Source organism: Panthera uncia (genome assembly GCF_023721935.1).
Source record: "Panthera uncia isolate 11264 chromosome E2 unlocalized genomic scaffold, Puncia_PCG_1.0 HiC_scaffold_20, whole genome shotgun sequence".
In the NCBI taxonomy this organism is placed as follows: domain Eukaryota; kingdom Metazoa; phylum Chordata; class Mammalia; order Carnivora; family Felidae; genus Panthera; species Panthera uncia.
In genome coordinates, this window is record NW_026057589.1 from 18,239,608 (window position 1) to 18,259,854 (window position 20,247).

Below are 20,247 nucleotides of genomic sequence, written 5' to 3' on the forward strand. Positions count from 1 at the left end.
TTTAGACATCGATATGGGCTTGGGAGCCACTCCCTATCTGTAAAATTGACATGGTAACACAAACCTCACAGGGTCCCCTTGGGGATTTAAAAACTGATGAGTACATGACAGACAATGAATGGATGAATGGGTTAGGTGGGTAGGTGGAGGGATGAATCGACAGATGGACGGATGGAAGGATGAGTGAGAGGCTTCTAGCAAAGCACCTGTCACAGAACATACACTCAATAACTTTAGCTATTATTTTCATTGTGATTAAGGCAACAACAACTTTACACATTTCTGTTCTGGTCTATTACACATTGATTTCATCGTTAACTCCCCAGAAGGATCCACCCTTATATCTCAATGCTGTTGGCAGTATCTGGGACTTATCACATGTCGGGATAGCATCAGGAACACTGGATAAGCAGATGTAGATCGTAATGTAGATCTCTTAGGGCTCTAAACACACAAAAATTTCATGACTTGTGACAGAAAGTCCACTCTTGTGAGGCAGCTCTTACTGTTCCAAAGAATTTTCAAAGCCCCAGTTTTTTCTTCCATTGGTTTTGAGTCCATATCCTGAGATAATGCCAATCCCATTACCCACTGACCACCTTTCGGATATTTGAAGAAATTATCACACCACTGAAGGGTGAGTCTAGCGCATGGAAGGTCTACTCATGCCTGAGATGGAGGGGCACTAACCTGTTAAACCTTCCTCTTGCCTTGACATGAAACTTTTAGTCAACACGTTCATACCACAAATTTAAGCCACATTGAAACAGACATCCTTCACCCACGTTCTCCCAAATTTCTGCTTTCTGTCTCTGAATCATTCCTTTCTTCAACATCTCCACTTTTATTTCCCTGCTATTACCTGAATTAGCACTTGTTCTCTTTTTGGTGTCAGTATTTATAAGTAAACAACACAGCAGAGTGTCACTGTGTCCATGAAAACAAGTCAGGGTGACAAAGGACAGTGGAGGTGGGCAGGCTGGTGAATGGGAAATGCTCACTCTCTGGTCTCAGCCCCAAGCAAGGGTTTCACGTTCTTTCTTAGGCACAACTGAAAGTTACTGCAAATCACAAAAGCCTAGGATTGATGACATGGCCAAAACTATGGATACCAAATTCCTGAAAGACTAAGGAACCTGTGTTCTGAGTTTATCGTAGTACAACTCAGGGATGTAAATCAGAAACATCATATTTTCTTTCTCCAGTCACAGCCTTGGACTATAGTCTGTTGGTTTTCTAACTCTATTCTCTTAGGACACTTTTGAGTAGATTCCAAACATGCATGGTTATTTTCAGTTATTACAAGTCCAGCCCACCTCAAGACCCCAAACCCATATCTACTTTGAAATCTCTCCCCTTTCTTCATCACCAGCTGGGCCTGTAGCTCTTAGAAATTGTTTTTCATTTTCTCTCCTCCCTTCCTAGCACTTTGAAGTGAGGGAAACCCAAATGCTGGTTTCAAGTTCTCTCTTCCCTGGAATTGAGAACTAGGAGGAAAATGGTCACCTGCCTGGTGGAAGGGAAGCGGCACAGTCACTCTGTCATTGTCTAAGAATTCTGTTGGCTACCGATTATCTTTGCCAGTATGGTGGTGTCCTCCCAGAGGAGCCATGGTCTTCTGGGTGGTGGACAACTTTACCCTGACCCTGTCAATCACTGAGGACCCTACAGATGGGAAACTTCATTCCTATTCAGCCACACTAATATACCCCTACTGATCCCATCTAAGAGGGACAGCACCACAAAGCCTGCTTCTCTAAATCCACACTTATTCACATGGAGTCAAGGAACTACTCCCTGAGGGTCACAAGGGCCTAGGATGGGGTAGTTTTCTCATCTCTCTTCCCAGGCATATCCTAACTTCATAAATCTCTAGGGGAGAAGCATCAGCCCCTTCGTCCCCATGTTCAGACATACTCCCAAATTCCAGGGACCACATGTCAATATCCCCCAGGCTGGGCCTGAAGGTTCCCAACTCAGCCACTATCCAATGGGTATGGCATGCCAATTTTTACTTCTTTAAGGCATCTTCAGTCTTCAAAAGTGATGTCCCTGAAGGTATTCTCTTACTTGGCTTTGGGGGAAGCAGAAGGAAAAAAATTTTAAAGCCTTCTACTTCAGGCCAACAACTCATGACTCTGGCAATTCCCCCCTGTGACCTCCGTCCTCAGGTGTCTGTTAATTTAGACTAGTGGAAAAGCCAGCTCTGCAAACCCTTGGAAAGCTGGGGTGGAGTCAGGGTCCAAAAGAGTGTCCAGCCCCAATTATTGACAGCTCTTTGGAAAGCACAGGTTCCTTACCACCTGTGTTTCTAGCTCCATGGCCACAGGGAAACCCTCCCTCACCATATCCTCTGACAGGAATGTGTCGAGCTCTTCTCATATTTAACATGCATACGAATTACCTGGGGGTCATGTCAAAGTACAGCTGCTCATTCGGCAGGTGCAGGGTGGGTCCTGAGGTGCTGCACATCTTCCCAGCTCCCTGCCGCTGTGAGTCTGCAAGCTACATTCAGCACATGGGTTTCATTTTCTCTGCTGTTTTTAAGGCCCGGTAAATCTCTTTATTCTCAAACTCTCTAGGACCTAATGTTGACTGAGTGTCACTCAGTCAATGGATCAGTTGGATAGGGCAAACATTGTGCTACATTTGCCACAGGCATTTATACCCTTGAATTCTCTCGAAAACTTTCTGAAACAGCTAGAAATCATCATATCCATTTTTAAAAAGACAGGGAACCTGGTCCCTAGAGGGGCTGGGCAGCTAGACTCAGGCTTCAAGGCTAGCAGCTGGCATAGCTGGGGTCTGAGCCCAGGATATGTGCTCCTAAACACCACAGTCAGAAGAAAACAGACCCGAAAAAAATGAATATCATAGCAAAGAAATTGCAATAAACGACAGGAAGGTACAAGGAAACTTCATTAAATGGTGTTTATATCAGACGAGGATATCCCTGAGCTGGTCATCCCTCATAGGAAAATTGCAATATTGAGCTTCTGAAATAGCCCGAGACACGTTTAAGCATGGATTTACATCACGAACTCCATCACTTTCCTCTTTCCTCATTTACAGCCGCCAAGTTCAAGCAACCTCTTCTATGTCATGGGGCAGGGGGGCAGCCCCATGAATAATAGATATGTCATTTTTAACTGTCAACAACATGCCTTGTAAATGGTGTATGCAGGCTTTTAAATAACCCAGCAAACCATTCTTCTGACATCATTTTTATACCACACTTTGCAACAAAACTAAAAATGATCTGAAAAAAAACAAAAAAAACACGTGGTTTGAACTACAGAATCACGCTCACCCACACATTCTTGTCTGCATTTAATATTTCATTGGGTTTTGCTTCCCCCTCCTCCACCCTGATAACAACCGTCTGCTTTGGAGACAAGACAATTAAACTATTTCAGCATATTCCCTCAGTTAAACAGGCTCATCTTTCCCTGTGGCAGTCAGTTTATGGAGTCAGAAAGAGACCGTTGTCACTCATTCCTACTCGTAAGTGACGTTGGGATGATTAAGAAAAACAAACTGTTTCCTTCCAACAAGACCCTGGCTAGTTGTGGGTTTTCACTTCTCCCGGGTTGGACAAGGTGACATGAATCTCCTATCCTCTTGAGATGAAAGGGCATTTATCCTAAGACAAAATCTTGCCACAAAGGCCTGTGCCTCTACACAAAGTAAACCTTTAGGCCTATTTGTCAGGTGATATGAGAGTGTCATACCACTGGAAACACAAACAGATCTGTGGCAAACAAGGGACTCATCAAATGCCAGGCACCCCAAAACTGAAATGTAATTAAGATGTAATTAACATAAGGAAATGGAATGTTCCTACCTTCTCTTGAAATGTTTTTATTTTGGAAAATGTCAAGCATATACAGAAGTACAGAGAAGAGTGAATGACCTACCAGCTTCCAGAACTGCTCGATTCAGAGAAGTCGTGTTTACTTTATACCCCACTCACCTCCTCCCCACTTGTGGATTTTTGTGAAGTAAATCTCAGACATTGTATCGTCCTGTGCTTTAATGTCAATTATCTTCTAAATATTGTTGTTCAAATATATTCTCTCATCTTCATCTCAACCAACTACCCCATTTTTACTCAGACTTTTGTTTTAAGCCACCAAGTTTGTGGCAGTCAGTTACAGAAGTCACGGGAAAGGAACGCGCCCGTCCGCCCAGAACCATCAGCATCTCCGTGTCTTCTACGGATCAGGACCCGTCACCTCGCTGACGGCCCTGAAGACGAGGAACGTAAATCTGACCACTGTGTCTCTCCATTTGACCCCCTCAATGGCTCCCCTTATTGTCAGGATGTCACGTGGGCCTCCTTGCGTGGTCTGCTCTGGGCTGCCTTTCCAGCCACGTTGCCCACGTCTCCCCACCCCTCAGATTTAAAGACTTCTTACTCCAAATGAGTCAACCATTTTTCTGTACTCACTCATGCTTTTCCTGCCTCCCTATGCACATACTGTTTCTTTTGCCTGGAGCAGCACCGTCCAATAGAACCATAACGAAGAGAAGGCACAGAGAGGAGAGTCACATATGTGACTTTAAACTTCCTAATACTCACAGTTTTAAAAAATAAACCAGGAAAATCCATGTTAATAATACATTTTAGTTGGCCCCAAATACCCACGATAGTATCATTTCAACATAGAATCAATTTTAAAATGTTATTAAGGGGATACTTTACAGAGTTTTATTTTGGGGGAGGGAGTACTAAGTCTTAGAAATCTAGTATAATTTATACTTACAGTGCATCTCAATTCAGGTGACTAGTGCTACTATATTTGACAGTGCAAAAGGCCCCTACTGGTTTTTTTCCAGCTTTGGGAAATACTATCCATCCTCAAAAATCCAGCTGGGGGCACCTGGGTGGCTTAGTCGGTTGACCGTCCAACTTCAGCTCAGGTCATGGTCTCACAGTTCATGAGTTCGAGCCCCGTGTCTGACTCTGTGCTGACAGCTCGGAGCCTGGAGCCTGCTTCCGATGCTGTGTCTCCCCCTCTCTCTGCCCCTTCCCCGCTCATGCTCTGTCTCTCTTTGTCTCTCAAAAATGAATAAACGTTAAAAACAATGAAAAAATAATCTAGCTGAACTACTATCTTCCATGGGAAACCTGTCTCCCACCAATCAGATCAGTTTTTCCCTCCTCCACCCTGGACCTTGCATATATTCCAATTTATGTGCTGTTCATACTCTGCTATATTTAATTGGGGCATGCGTGTCTCTTCTAGGCTATGAGCTCTTCACAAGCCAAAACCTACTCACCACCACAGAGTCCCTGGTCGTCCAAGGGTCCCAATCCTCGCTGCTTCCTCTCCTTTCCAGCCCTTCAAAGTATGGTTGGTGAGACTTTGGTTGTAATACAGAGAGCCTACTGGCCTCACCAGGGAAATGGAAAAGATGGTCTGGTCCAGGAAGAGGGGATGGAGGGCCCTCTGTAGTAGAAAAGGGAGGTATTAAGAATAGAGAATGAATGGAGAGAGCCAATCTGACGTCCCTAGGGGGAGTTTATAATGCCAAGAAACAACATGAGTGAAGAAGCCAAGGCAGCTTTCAGACTCTGCGGAAAGAGAAAAGAAAAGGGTGGGACCACCACATGGGAGCACCAGAGGTTGTCAGAATGTGACGGCCCCTGGATGAGCCAAAGGAACATCAGTAGAAGGGGCGGTACATACAGCCAGCTTTCTGCTCCTTTATTTTGGGCCAGGCCGGCATGGATGGGCTTTGTTCCCGTGTGTTAATGAGCTGATGACCAGACCATAAAATGTAGTCAACTCCGAGTGAACTCTAGTGATTGCCCAACCCTTCAGCACATCAGTAGGGCCCTGTTTCAAACTGGGAGTCTGGTCATGGCATTGGGTGTCGGGGTATACTCTCCTTCCCCACAGAAGACAATATGATCCATATTTCCTTACAGCTTGGCACTTACTTTCCCCCCTCCTGAAACGCCCCTTACTCTATGTGTCGGAACCCTGCCTATCTAACATCTGTTCCCTGAATCCTTTCATTTTGTCCTTTCTCATATTTTCTCTCCTCCCAAGCAAGGCTCCATGGTGCTTTACTTCTTCTCTCTCACAGTCTACAACACTTTGCCTATTCTATCAGTCTTATTTGTGCCTTAACTTCTTTTACCGAAGGAAAAGACTCTGATCTCTTCATGTATGTATCCACCCCAACATCTGACACCGGTAAGTTACTCCATAAACACAGAACAGATGAATAAACGAAACATGGTGTATTACCTATTTAAAACACCCATTATTTTTATGACTTCTCCCCTCTTCAGAGAATAATGAATTTTAGCTCTAATCAATCAGTTTAGATGTTCAGGGCTCTTGGGGTATCCTTTCTAAGAGAGCATAGCCTAGGTCTCACCCCGAAAGCAGCCACCCCAGCTCATTCCTGTTGATAGAAAATAAAGACAGCTAACACGCGCTGAGCGTTGATTGTGTTCTAAGGCATTGTTCTAAGGACTTTACAAGCATTCGCTCACTTAATCCTGGCAACCACACTGAAGTAAGTATAATTATGTATAATCTCCACTGTGCAGATGAGAAAACTGAGGCACAGAAACATTAAATGTCCTATGAATGGCACATCTCTAAGAAGCACTAAGACAAAGACTCAAAGCCAGACAGTCTGGCTCCAAAACCCACACTGTTACACACTTTTTACACCGAAAATGGAGCTGCATGTTTCTAAGACAGACAACTTGCTTCTCAGTGTCACCCTTACTAGCCACCACCCTCAGGTATCACCTAATCTCTCCGAGGCTCAGACTTTTTCATGTCTAAAATGGGACGGCAGTAGTACCCACCCCATAGGTCACTGTGAGGATAAATGGCCTCATGGACACACAGCCTAGAACATGGCAGGCACTCAAAATGGGACCCATTTGTATCGATCAGGAATCTGTCTGTGGAGAAACCAATTTAAATCAGCTAAGAGGAAAAGAGGAATTCATTGGTTTGTGTAATGGAAAGTCTACAGCTAAATTAGGAGCTCACATAATTTCATTAGGACCTGAAATCTCCCTCTCAGTCTCTGTCTCTCTCTGTCTCTGTCTCTCTCTCTCTCTTTCTATTTCTCAGCTCTTCTATTCTCTGAGGTACCTTGTTCCACATGGTGATTCCCAGAAATTCTAGGCTTACTTCTACAGCTTGGAGACTATAGGGAGAAAGGGCATCTCTTTCGTAACAATTACGGCAAAAGGCACAGCGCTGAGTCTGATTGGATTGGCTGGGGTCACCGGCACTTCCCTGAACCAATCACTGCAATGAAGGGAATGGGTGTGTTGAGTAGCTAGTCCCTGCAACCAGGGGGCCTGGTTGGCTCCAACCAAATGAGAGTATACATGGGGTATCTGGTAAAGAAGAAATGAGGTGCTGTTACCAGAAGGAGAATGGCTTCTGGGCAGGCAAAAACAATAGATGTCCATTCACCATGAATATTTTCAGTGTTCTCATGTTCTAAACAGACAAGGTTCCCTGGCCTATTGCCCACCAACAATGGGTTCCTCCAGCCTGCGTCCACTTCTGGTCTGTTTTACAGACTTCTCCAAGCTCTAGGAGTACATGGGCCCCATGCTTCCTCCCAGCTACTGCAAAGCTCAAATTAGTCACTCCGTGGGCCCCTTCCGAGGCATATCAGAGACCAGCTGTGCAAGGACCTGTCACCTTCTTGTCAGTGAAAGTTTTCTGTCCAAAGAACTTTCGTCATCGCTCCTTTCTCAAGTAGCTGGATGTCACTTGAAGAGACAGCTGAAGTCACTCACAATGGCTGGTCTCAAATCAGCGCTCACTGGCCTTGTCAGTGAAAGCCTCACCCCGCAGCAAAAACTGTCACTGATCATGTTTAGATATGTACGCGGAGGTATTAGATTAGAAGACAGAATGCACGAGATAGGAGTTTAAAAGAGGCCAAGTTGCAAGGGAAATCTTAATAGGAAGCAGTGAAGGCTTACGGTTGGAGGTGGTAGGGGGCATCTTTTTCCAAAACCCAGTTCCTACTTCCCAACAAAACCAGCAAGAGCACGGGCACACACACACACACACAATCAACAGCCTGTATGTACACACGATGCTCCTCACACAGAGGATATGCACTCCACTGACCCACATGCTTCAGAAATACCTGGACCTTGACAGAACATCAGTAGCTAGTCGCTTTACCCAGATTATTATGGGTAGTTTTCATCTTCATTTCAAAACACAGCTAAAATAACCTTAGAAAATAAATATTCACTCAAAACACTAGATTATCTTTTGGAGTTAAAAAAAAAAAAAAAGGAGAATGAATCCACTTGTTAAACCAGTTGTATTGGTTGCCTTTCTCTGCACGTGTTCTTTATTTAGGGCAGAGTTTCTCCACCTCAGCACCGCTGACATTCTGGACTGGATCATTCTTTGTTTGGGTGTGGGTGGGGACGGTCTGGTGCTTGATAGGATGTCTAACAGCATCCCTGGTCTCTACCCAGTAGATGCCAGGGGCACTCCCCCAGTCATTGCCAAATGTCCCCTTGGGGCAACATTGCCCCTGGTTGAGAACCACTAATTTAAGGATTCTAATAAATGCTACCTTCAATATTACTATGGTCGAATAATTGGCTAATTATTAATTAATATGCAATGGCTGGGGAATGAATGTTGTGCTTCCATTTTGGGTAGCTTTATTTTGGACTCCTGTTTCTGCTAATCAACGTATTTATGATTAAATACACTGATCGCATCCATAGTATTTAGGTGGCTGACAATCATTTCTGCAACTGCTCTGCCTACACCATCGGAGCGAGCAGCAAGGGTAGAAGAGGGCGTGGGTTTTCAGAGCAAACAGATTGGATGTGCATTCCAACGTGCTACTAAGTGCAGAATCTGGGGCTGTTTTCTCACCTTCTCTATATTGGAGGTTTCACCACTAAAAAAAATGGAAATTTTAGTAGTTATCCCACAGGCAAGTTGAGCATTTTATAAAAGGTGGTTACATTCCAGAAAGTACTAACACACAATGGATGCTCAATAAATGTTGCTTTACCCAAAGAATGTACTTGGCTCTAATCAGGCCTTGCCCTATGTTGAAAAGCAAGTCCAGGTTTCCTCTGTGAGGGAGACCAATCTAGCTAAATAAGGTGCAATGATAATACTGCTCTGCTTATATAGCTTCCTGTTTTTCATGGAGTTTTAAATTGTCTTTATCAAATCCTTAAGTATTTCTGGTGTCTCAAGGAAAGATCAAAGATTTTCTCCCCAAAATGCCTCTTTTCTAGAGGCTTCCATCATTATGTTTCACTCTAAAAAATGATGCGGTGGAAACAAACACAGCCCTCTACATCTGCTACATCCCAGGACTTAACCTTCGTTACTCATTTAAGTTGGATGCGCTGTTCCCTCGATCTCTCGTTCCCCTCCACCTCGTTTTACTCGCACATATCCTATGTGAGAAGCTAGAGTTTTAATGCACATACAATGGTATGAATTAGGGAGATAAATCAAACTGTATGAAATATAAGTACAAAGACCTGAAACTGAATTTTTAACAAATGGATCCAAAAGTCACACATAGAAGTATTGCTCATCATAAAACCATCACAGTAGGAGGCCACACATTTATAGGGATGCTGCCATAGCCCAAACTACGCTTACCCTTTCTTTGGAATATTATTTGAGTCTATGTTGTATACTTTAGAAATGTTCACAAAGGGAGAAAGATCTTAGCTGAGAAATAATCAAAAGTTTCAAAACCAAGAAGGGGTGAAGGACGAAGGTGTTAGCCTGGGACCTTCTTCTGTGATAGGGAACTGGTGAGGTTACATCCTGAATTTCCCACCACAACACCCCTAAACTGGGGGACACATACCTCCACACTTTGGCCAAATTTGAGAGATGCGAGGAATCCTCGAAAAAGCATGCATTTTCCTTAAAAGATTGTTTGCTTTTAAAAAAATCATTTGCATGCTACTCCACAAATTATCATTTCAATATAAACATTTTTTCTGAGTTTTCTGAATCACATTTGAGGCTGAGAAAGATACAAAGTACACACCATCACATAACCTTTCCTGTAACTCTTGGCAGGAGTCATAACCCAGATTGAAAAGCCCAGAGCTAATAAGTCAAGGAAAAAGTAAAAGAATTACCAGTCTGCACACAGAGTCCAGCTGATACCAGAGCAGGGAAATTTAGAGAGGATCTGGTCATTGTCTACCTGCACTCGTTTGCGTGGGATATTATGCACTGTAGTGGCTTTAAATGCCATCTATTTCCTGGTGACTCCCAACTTTATATTTCTTTTTATTTTAATGTTTATTTTATTTATTTTGAGACAGAGACAGAGAGAGAGAGAGCAAGTGAGCAGGGGAGGGGCAGAGAGAGAGAGAGAGAGAGAGAGAGGATCCCAGGCCAGGCTCCAAGCTGCCAGCGCAGAGCCCGATGTGGGGCTCGAACTCATGAACCATTAAGATCATGACCAGAGCCGAAACCACGAGTCGGATGCTTAACCAACTGACCCCCCCAGGTGCCCCCCAACTTGATATTTCTAGCGCAGACCTCTCTCGTGAAACCTGCTCTACTCTACCTACTCAACACATCCACCAGGAGTCCCGCTTAGACATCCCACATACACCATGCCCAAAAGCAATCCCAGTCCTCAACCCCGAAGCCTACTCTTCTCATAACCTTCCCCATCTCAGCTGATGGCAGCATCTCCTACTAGCTGCTCTTGCTGAAAACCCTGGAGTTATCCCTTTTTTCTCCCTTTCTCTAGGACCTGAAACTCAGTCCAGCAGTCAATCCAGTCGGCTGTACCTTCAAAATAGACCTAGAGTCTGATCACATCCCCCTGCCTCCTCTGCTTCCACCCGGACCCAAGCTACCAGCCTCTCTACACCGGTACCGCAACCACTGCCTAACTTCTACTGTGGTCCCTCTGCAGAAGCTCCTCGTTACGGCATCCTGAGCGGACCTTTCGACACCTGAGTTAGATTAAGTCACTCCTCTGTTTAAGCTGCTGTGATTGTGCTCCACTCTGCCATTTCCCTCAGGATAAAATCCACACCCCTTGGATGGCCGTTCATGGCCTGAACTCTCTTAACCTCTGTGGCCTTATCCCCTACCATCTCCCCCATGATTGCTCCACTCCAGCCACTGTCCTCCTCTTGCTGTTCTTGGAACATACCAGCCACACCCTCACCTTAGAGCCCCTTGAGGGCTGTTTTCTTTGCCCGGAATACTCTTCCTCCAAGGTATTGCACATCTATCCCCCTCATCTACTTTAAGTCTTTGCTCAGATCTTATCTTTTTTAATGTTTATTTATTTTTGAAAGAGAGACAGAGTGGGGAAGGGGCAGAGAGACAGAGAATCCCAAGCAGGTTCCATGCTGCCATCACAGGGCTCAAACTCACAAACGATGAGAACGTGACCCAAGCCAAAATCGCGAGTTGAATGCTTAACCGACTCAGCCACCCAGGCACCCCACAAGTCAATGCTCAATGAGTATGTGTCAAATAAATGCATTGAATGGCTCTAGAAGCGTTCCCATACCTAAACATGAGATGGGTGTATTGAAGAGTCAGGATCGGCCAGATAAACACAATGGCAGGTCAAGGAAATGAGGCTGTCAGAACCGATGCTGAAATAACTACACAGGGGGTCACCACTGAGCAACACCAATATCAACATTTATATGGTACTTTGTAGTTCACAAAGAGAATCAGTGGCCCAGGAGAAGAGGGTTGAGATGAGGAAGTGAAGATAACTAAGAGGACAATGAGCACACTCAGAGGGAAGTGAAGGCTCAGGGTAGGGTGGAAATAGGGGTTGTGGATAGAAAAGGCCACTTCCAACCAATTAAAAAACACCAACAAATGAAAATGGTAGAACTAGCCAATAAAACGTCTCACTAAATACATCAAGGGAAGTCTTAAAAGTATTTTGGGTTCTTGGTAAAAGGGGAGTATAATTGGAATTGAATATTTTCAGAATGTAAAACATAAATAGCTAGTTATCCTTTTTATTATATAAAAAAGTTCACCTTGAATAATGATCAAAACACGCTGATTAAAACAAAAATATAATACTATATTCACATATCATCATAGGAAAGACGTTAAAAAGAACAACACGCAATTGTTTAGGGAGTTAAGACAGATATCCTCACCCTCAAAATAGAATATGTATCAGACAATCCTTCCTGAAGAAATTTACAACATGAGTTGAGACCTTTAAACCACTAATATGCTTTGGCCAGGAATTCTACTTTTAGGAATCTATGCCAAGAAAAAATCAGAAATGTAGACAGAGATTTATGTATAAAGATTCAGTGTAATGAAAAACTTTTCTAGAAACCCTAGATATTCTAATGATTATATAAATTATGGCATTTCTATAGAGCCGAATGTTATGCAACCATCGGTAATTACATTTATGTACAATGTTAACGACCTGGAAATGCTCATGATATAAGGTCAAATGAACTGAAATAGGGACAACATTATATATGACATATGATATCAACTAATATTATACAAACTCATTTCAAACCAATTCAAGAGTGGATTTTTCTTTTCATTTAATCTCCATTTCATTAGGGTTATCACAAAAGTTTATTAGATTTTTTAAAGAAAAGCAAAAACAGCCATCTTTTTTTAATGCAGAGAGAAATAAATGTTCAAATTATATAACTTAGCACGGTTGTGCACATAGACCATAAAGATTATTTTCTTATGCTTAATGGTTCACCACACAGCTTTGCATAAAAATCATTTTCTATTTGAATGCATACTCCTCTGCTCTGGTCTCAGTTTCCTAGTTTTTCAAATGAAGCATAGTCTGTCTAGATTAAAGGTCAGCAAACCTTTTCTGTAAAGAGTCAGATAGTAAATATTTTAGGTTTTGTGGGCCAGATGGTCTCTTTTACAACTATTCAAGCCACTGTTGGAGCATGAAAGCATCACATAGCCATGGCCATGTTCCAATAAAACTTTATTTACAAATCCAGGCAACGGGTCAGATTTGGCCCGTGGGCCATAGTTTGCCAACCCCTGGACCAAATTATTGCTAGTCTCTGATCAGTTGAAAGCTCAGACCCTGATGCAGAGTTCTAAACACCTGCAGTACCTGAGAAGATACACTGTGTACCACTGTGGGAATGCCACGGGATTTTGAGTTGGAAAAATCTGGTTCAAGACCTAACTCACTTCCTGGTTGTATCTCTCGTTACATCATACTTCCATAATACGAGTTTTGGTGTCCTCTTTTGTAAAGTGGAATAGTAAGACCTACTTCACAGCATCATTCTGTGACTTAAATGAGATATTTGAAGTCTAAGTTCAAGCCCAAAACTCAGATTTGGCAAATACAGAGTTCTCAACGACTGGCAGATTCTTATTAGAAGAATAAGTGGGCGAAGAAGGAGAAGGCGGCAGTACAGAATCCCCAGGCGCTGAGTGATTCAGAGCCCATGGTGTAGACAGGGGGCAGTGCTGATTCTGCGTCAGGAGACAAGTCGGGATAAGCTAGGTTATGACACAGTACGAATCACTCCCGAGTCTCAGTGACTTAAAACAATGAGGTTTGTTTCTAGCTCATGCTACTTGTCCACAGCTAATCATCTGGGGGCTGTGCTCTATACTGTTGCCCTTCTAGGATCCAGGACTGATACAGCAGCCACCATCCGGAGCTTTGCTGACTGTAAGGACAGACAGAAAAAGAGGCTGGCTGAATTGTGCACTGGCTCTTAAAAGTTCCACCTGAAGTGATCATCTGTCCCACTCCCATGTAATTCAGCAGAGCAAGTTACATAAGCATGTCTAACCCAAGGGGGTAGTGGGAATTAAAAATGCTAGCTACTTTGTTCCTAGAATGGGATCGGGGAGATCTGGAAAGATCTGGTTCACTTCACTAATAACTACCATAGCAAATAGAATAATAGCAGTTAACATTCACATGCATTTGGCATAACCTAACACAGTGCCAACTGCTTTACCTACCACTTGGGGAAACCAAGTCAGAGTGATAAAAACAGAGCCAGAGTGAATGGACCAAGATATTTGGCCTGCGTTTCCCTATAGTAAAGGAAAATCAGGGAGACAATGTTTCTAACAAGACTTACTTTTCCTAAATGTCTTCATCAACTCTCCCTATCATCCTCCCTCTTATAGCTGGGCCTTACCACCCCCAAGAAGGCTGTGATCTGACTCCATAATCTAAAATCATTTCTAATTCTGTGAACCCTCAACACAAATATTGTTGTAATTGAATGTTCCCACAAATTCATATGCTGAAGCCTTAACCCCATGTAACTCCAGGAGACAGGGCCTTTCAGGAAGGGACTAAGGTTAAATGAGGTTATGAAGGTGGGGTCCTGGTCCCATAGGACTGGGGCCCTTGGAGGAAGAAGGGACACCAGAGCTCCCTCTCCTCCAGATGAGGACACAAAGAGAAGAGTGCACTCTGCCAGCAAGGAAGACAGCCCTCACCAGAAACTAAACCATGACAGAAACTTGAACTTAGACTTTCAGCCTCCATAACTTCGAGGGAAAAAAAATCTGTAGTTTAGGCCACCCAACCTATGGTATTTAGTTGTGGTAGCTGGAGATGATTAATACAAAGATCTAATGCAGACAGCCCTTCTCTCTGAATTTGATTTTCCAATATGGACTAAGCTTATTCAAAACTACATTATGATATTCAAACACAGGTCTTTGGAAACCCAAAGCTAAGGTTAGGTTGCTAAGAGAAAGACACAGCCCTTGAAATCAGAAAGACTTATGGTCAAACCCAACTCCACTTATCATGTGGCCTTGAGGAAGTTGTATAAACTCTCTGGGCCCCACCTTCCCCATCTGTAAGAGGGGTAATCATATCTCTCTCATGGGACACCTGTCTCATGTGTAGGGACATGAAGTATGGGGACAGGTTCTGTTTTCTCTCCCTTCCCTCCCTCACCCTGGTCTTCAGTGTCATAGCTCAAGGCTGAGAGACAGAGAGAGAGAGAGAGAGAGAGAGAGAGAAAGAAGTTCTTTGGACCCAGGAAGTCACTCACATGAAACATACTAAGGGGAGGTTAATCGTGGCACATTTCTCCCACACTGCCCACCCGACCCATGCCAGGGGCTAAGCTGAATTTGTGGGGCTGAGAACTCATGCCTGGGGCTAACCGGAATGTGGGGGCAGGTGGAGGTGAACAAGGAAGATACAGCATGTGGGGAATATGAAAGTTTGTCTGAAGTGTCCTGAAGTGATTTGGCAGTCACTCTTGTGTCTCTACTGCCTTGGATTTTGTTGGGGTTGGAATATGTGACAAGAATTACATTCAAGGCCTGCTTTACCAATATCCTGGACTCCATGTAAGAATGTGAGTGGCCTCACCTCAGAGTTCTCAGAGAAAGGATCTACTACTCATCCATTCTCTTGTGAAGAGCACCCTGGGGTTAATTACAAGATCGCTCTAGAACCATATGGCCTGGCACATGGTAAATGCTCAACAAATATTCCCCTTTCTCTCTTTTCCCGCCTCACTATATCCCCAAGGTTTTGGGAATCTCAAAAGTAAACATAATTAAGGTGACAAATCTGCACCTAAGGAGGAGGAGGAAGAGGAGAGGCAGCCAATGTGTAGCAAGCAACCATGATGGTTCCAAGTGTTCCCCACATTCTCTCATTTATACCTCACAGCCATCCAGTGGGGAAAGTGTATTAGGCTCAATGTAGCAATGAGGAAACCAGGAGGTCCGAAAGAGAGGTGTCTTGGCCCCAACCCCACAGTCCTAGCTGACTGGGTTGATGTTCACACGTGACCAAGTTTGCCCTGGCTCCAAACTCCACAGTCCCTCACCCAGCATCTTGTGAATGTACCTGGGGCCTAGAGTCTGGCCTGGCCTGTTGCATTCCATGCAACAAACCCTCGCACAAATTAGCCAGAAGAGGACAAAATCCCAGAATATTTGGACCCTGCATTCCCACCCACTGGGTTTAGACCTGAAAGGAAAACATTTGCAGGAGTGATTCAGGGACACACGGAGAAGGGATGAGGGGGAATGGACTCGGCAATAGAGACGGGGATTCTCGTAAAGCCTCTGCTAGCAATGTTCTCTGAGATGTTGATCAGGTACCTGGGCCTCGGCAGCCCCTTCCACAATGTGAGAGGGTGGCCGAACAAAGGACACACCAGTCCCCACCTCCAACATTTTATCACTGACACGGTCTTGACACGCGGAGCTGAAATCCTTGGAACCTGCATTTTCGAGAAGATTGGCTCAAGTCACAACTCTGTGCGCGGGTCCCCACAGCCAAAACAACAGCAGCAACGGACTTCCTTAAGAAAGTTGAATGGAGACCAGGCCAAATACAGGCCCCCATAAAGAGAAGCACTCCGGCCAAACGGAAAATCACATTCCGCAAGTTCCAGAAGGGGAGGAGAGGGGAGGAAGCCGCTGCTTCCAATAAGGACTTCATTCCAGAAATCCCACATAACGGCCTCACAGGCACCCTGGTGTGATAAAGAGATGACTATTTCGGGTGAGAGAATCCAGTCCTCCTCGGGGAGTGGTGGGTGGAGAACGAGGCAAGGGCTCTTTCCAAGACAAGTTGAGTTCAACTCTTTACACAGGAATATTGACTCTTCTGTTTCCAGCGTAATGACTTTAACCTGGCGAACACTCGGTCTTTGCCAAAAACCTGTCGGTGTTCGGTGTGTTTTCGATTGGAAAATGGCAGGAAAACAGAGAAGCAGATTCTTTATTAGAGCCTGGAGTTCACACCAGTATCTGGTCCCTCAGTGCCCCGGCTGCCAACATAAGGGAGCATTCACCTTGCCTCAGAAACTCAGAATTCGGGATCAGAGGACACCAAAGCAAATTTGTTTTTTCTCAGTCAATTTCCAGATTAAAAAAAAAAAAAAAAAAAAAAAAGGAAAACTGCTTTTTCATTTTCAATTTTTGAAAGAGAGTATAAGCAGCCCCCTTAGGTTTGCATTATCCCCTCCCCTAAGTCCGCCCCCCTGGACACCCTCCCCTCACATGCTCCCGTGGGCAGGGTGGATACTTCCAGGTGGCATCCTTCTGGCAGGACACTTAGTCCCGTGGCATCGCCATGTCTCCCTGTGTCTGTCTCCTCCTAATTTATAAGCCCCTCCGACCTTCCTTCTTCCTTCTTTCTCTCTGTTAAGCATTGGGCAAAATACCACACAATAGGAAGACCACGAGCTCCGAAGTCAGAAAGAGCCTGTTTAACCTCAGCCCCATCATCCGTAACTCTGGGCTGCATGGTTTCACATCTCTGTGACTTTCCCACCGTGTCAAATAGAATACGAAGGACTTCATCACAGGCCCCTTTTGTGGACTAAATGAGAAAATGCACACGAGGAGCCTAACATCTTGACCTGCTCTTTCATTTGTCCTTCCAGGCACAGAACCAGGCACTGCCCCTGCCCTCAAGGAGCCAGGCTTCTGCGGAAAGATGGTCATCGTGGCTCAGAGTGTCACGCTCCAGCACACGGTGTGCAGAGAAACTGCGAGAAACTGAGGAGAGCTCTTCACGGGGCAAGGAACCTATTAGCAGACGAACGAATCCATCTAAAAAGGTATCATTTGGGGGCACCTGCGTGGCTCAGTCAGTTGGGCGTCTCACTCCTGATCTCAATTCAGGTCACAATCTCACAGTTGGTGCATTTGAGCCCTGCCTCAGGCTCTGTGCTGAAAGAGAGGAGCCTGCTTGGGATTCTCTCTCTCTGCCCCTCCCTTTCTCTCTCTCTCTAAAAATAAATAAATAAACTTTAAAAAAAATAAAAAGGTGTCATTTGGTTTGCTGAAAACCTTCCATAATCATTACTTGGATCGAAAATAACAACACACAAAGAGAAAACAAAGAAAGTGCACAGAAAAGGAGGATAAATGGGAGAAAAATTATTACATACGTATATTTATATATGTGCATATATATATATACACTTATTTTGTTGTTTTCTTTTGTTTTCAAGCAAAGGAGAGAACTATGATTGCTCCTTCTGCATGAATCAGGGGAGCCACAAAGCCACAAGCACACGCTCACATATCGCACAGCCGTGAGTCCCTGACACAAGGATGCCTCCCCTACTCAGCTCCCTTACAGGACTTCTCTTTCACAAACCATGCAGTGAAAATTAGGCAACATAAGAAGAAAGAATTTTGTAGTTGTTGCTGTGGAACCAGTACAGAGTGATTGCACAAAGATTCACACACACACACACACACACACACACACACACACACACACATGTATACGCATTCACATTCACATTCACATTCATATGTACTGTAGTCCCTGATGGAGCTGTCTTCAGAGTTGTGGCACCTGTTAGAGGGGCCCTGGGGGCAGAGTTTAGGGCACACTGCCCACTGATATCCGTGGAACATCTAGAACAGAGGCCAGCAAAGTTGTTTTGTAAAAGGTCAGAGAGTAAATGTTTTAGGCTGTGTGGGCCTGAAGGTTTCTGATGCAACTTCTCAGCTCTGCCACTGCAGCATGAGAAGTATGCTACCATGTACAGAACACATGTTCCAATAAAGCTTTATTTACAAAACGGGAGGTGGGCTATAATGTGCCCACTTCTGGCTTAGTTGAACAGGCCATGAATGAAGGGCCTCAGGGAGGCGAGTGATGCAAAAGCACACACACACACACCTCCCCCAGTGAAAACCAGACTTGATTTTCAGTGGTCTACGCTATTCTATCTTAGTAAATGTTTCTGCTTTAATGAGCACTGTCCAATAAAATAATGACTACAGATAATTAGATTAGGTGAAATTCCCATTTCTTCCCAAATAAGCTTTATGTGATGGCCAATTCCACCTGGTCTCTGGCTCCTATTTCAGAGAGAGATCCAGAACAGAAGTTACACAGACACGTCAAAGCAAGGTACTAAAGCGGGGATAGGGTGGTGTTCTATTCATGTAAACTACCCTGGATCACACACAATCAGCAAATGATTTATTAAAGGCTACAAGATAAATACCGATAAAGTCTTCAAACAGAGAGGCGCATGACATATGCACAGGAGGAGAGAATCGGAAAGATTAATAGGAAAGCAGACAGGCTACAAATACAGAAAACCTTCTCCACCTGTGGGGAGGATCCTGGAGAAAGCACTTCCAGTCTCCAAACAGCCTTCCAAACTACGGTAATAAAATACACTTCTAATAACAAAAGCCGTTTCACACTACTTTTCCCCCTAGGTTTTGAGACATAATTCATGAGTCCTTCCACCGTCCAGATCTACGCTTGTACAGTCTATTCTCAGTAGGCATCTTCAAGACAGAGAGGCTCCGCTTCTCCCGGTTGAATCTTAATGACCAAGCGAATCTTAACACGCAGCCACGGGGCTGGGAGGTTTTGCTGACACCGACGTACATCCTGTCCCCTCCAGTCGCCCTCTCTCCCCGGCTGAGCTGGGTCTTTCAGGGATCAGCGCCTGCATTTAACTCAGTGTTCTGCTCAGCTGCGCGCTCCAACCTTGCCCTTTCTTACAGCTTCTGTAGAGATCCAAGATGTCTTCTGGGAATTTTAGCAACTTGGGGAGGTCACACTCCAATTATGCCTTCCTCTTGTGATTTTTTTTTTTCCTCCACGCCCTGCCTCGTCCTTCTCCCCACCTCACACCAGGGAGCACACACTCAACCACACTTGATTGCTAGGCAGCCACTTAGGGAAACACACCCCTTGTGTGCCTGGCTCAGTGCTGGGTCCTGGAGATGAAAAGATCAGTAAGATACAGTGCGTGCCCTTAAATAGCTTGTAGCCTACGGGGTGGGACAGGTATGAAAGCAAGCCATTCAACATGATGCAATAAACACTGTTATCAGAGCACAAAAAGTGCTAAAGATAAGCACACAGAAGCACAAACAAACGTAACAGCAAAAAGTCTGGAAGGATATACTTCAAAAAGATATCACTGGGTGCCCTGACCCACCTCATTCCAAAAATGGATGTGGGGAGTCAAGATTAGGTGACGAAGGCTGCCAGAGAATCTGAGCCTTAGATTTATTGTTTGATCTTCTTTTTGTACAAAAAGGTAGCGAGTGATATTCTCTTGCAATGTAAATTAATTTAATTTTTAAATGCTCGAGGTGAAAGAGGCCAGGACGGGGTGCAATGAATGAGGCACCAAGGCATGAAACTCAGGGGGCAATCATCCTAGAGTTGTGAGGGTGAGGGAGAGAGCAGGGCAGTGGACTGCAGGGGCGGAGGCCTAGGAAAGAC

At 44.4% G+C, this 20,247-nt stretch overlaps 1 long non-coding RNA gene across 2 annotated transcripts in view; it reads right to left on the bottom strand.

Annotated features, from left to right (window-relative positions):
* The window catches only part of LOC125916493 (uncharacterized), a 251,414-nt gene extending 245,705 nt beyond the window's left edge, over positions 1-5,709 (bottom strand). The window contains exon 1 of one of the 2 annotated variants that reach the window (XR_007455939.1): positions 5,284-5,703. This is a non-coding gene — a long non-coding RNA (uncharacterized LOC125916493). Of the gene's footprint in view, positions 1-5,283 lie in introns of both variants that reach the window. The other variant, XR_007455938.1, reaches the window with a different exon arrangement.
* Between the last annotated feature and the right edge of the window lie 14,538 nt (positions 5,710-20,247).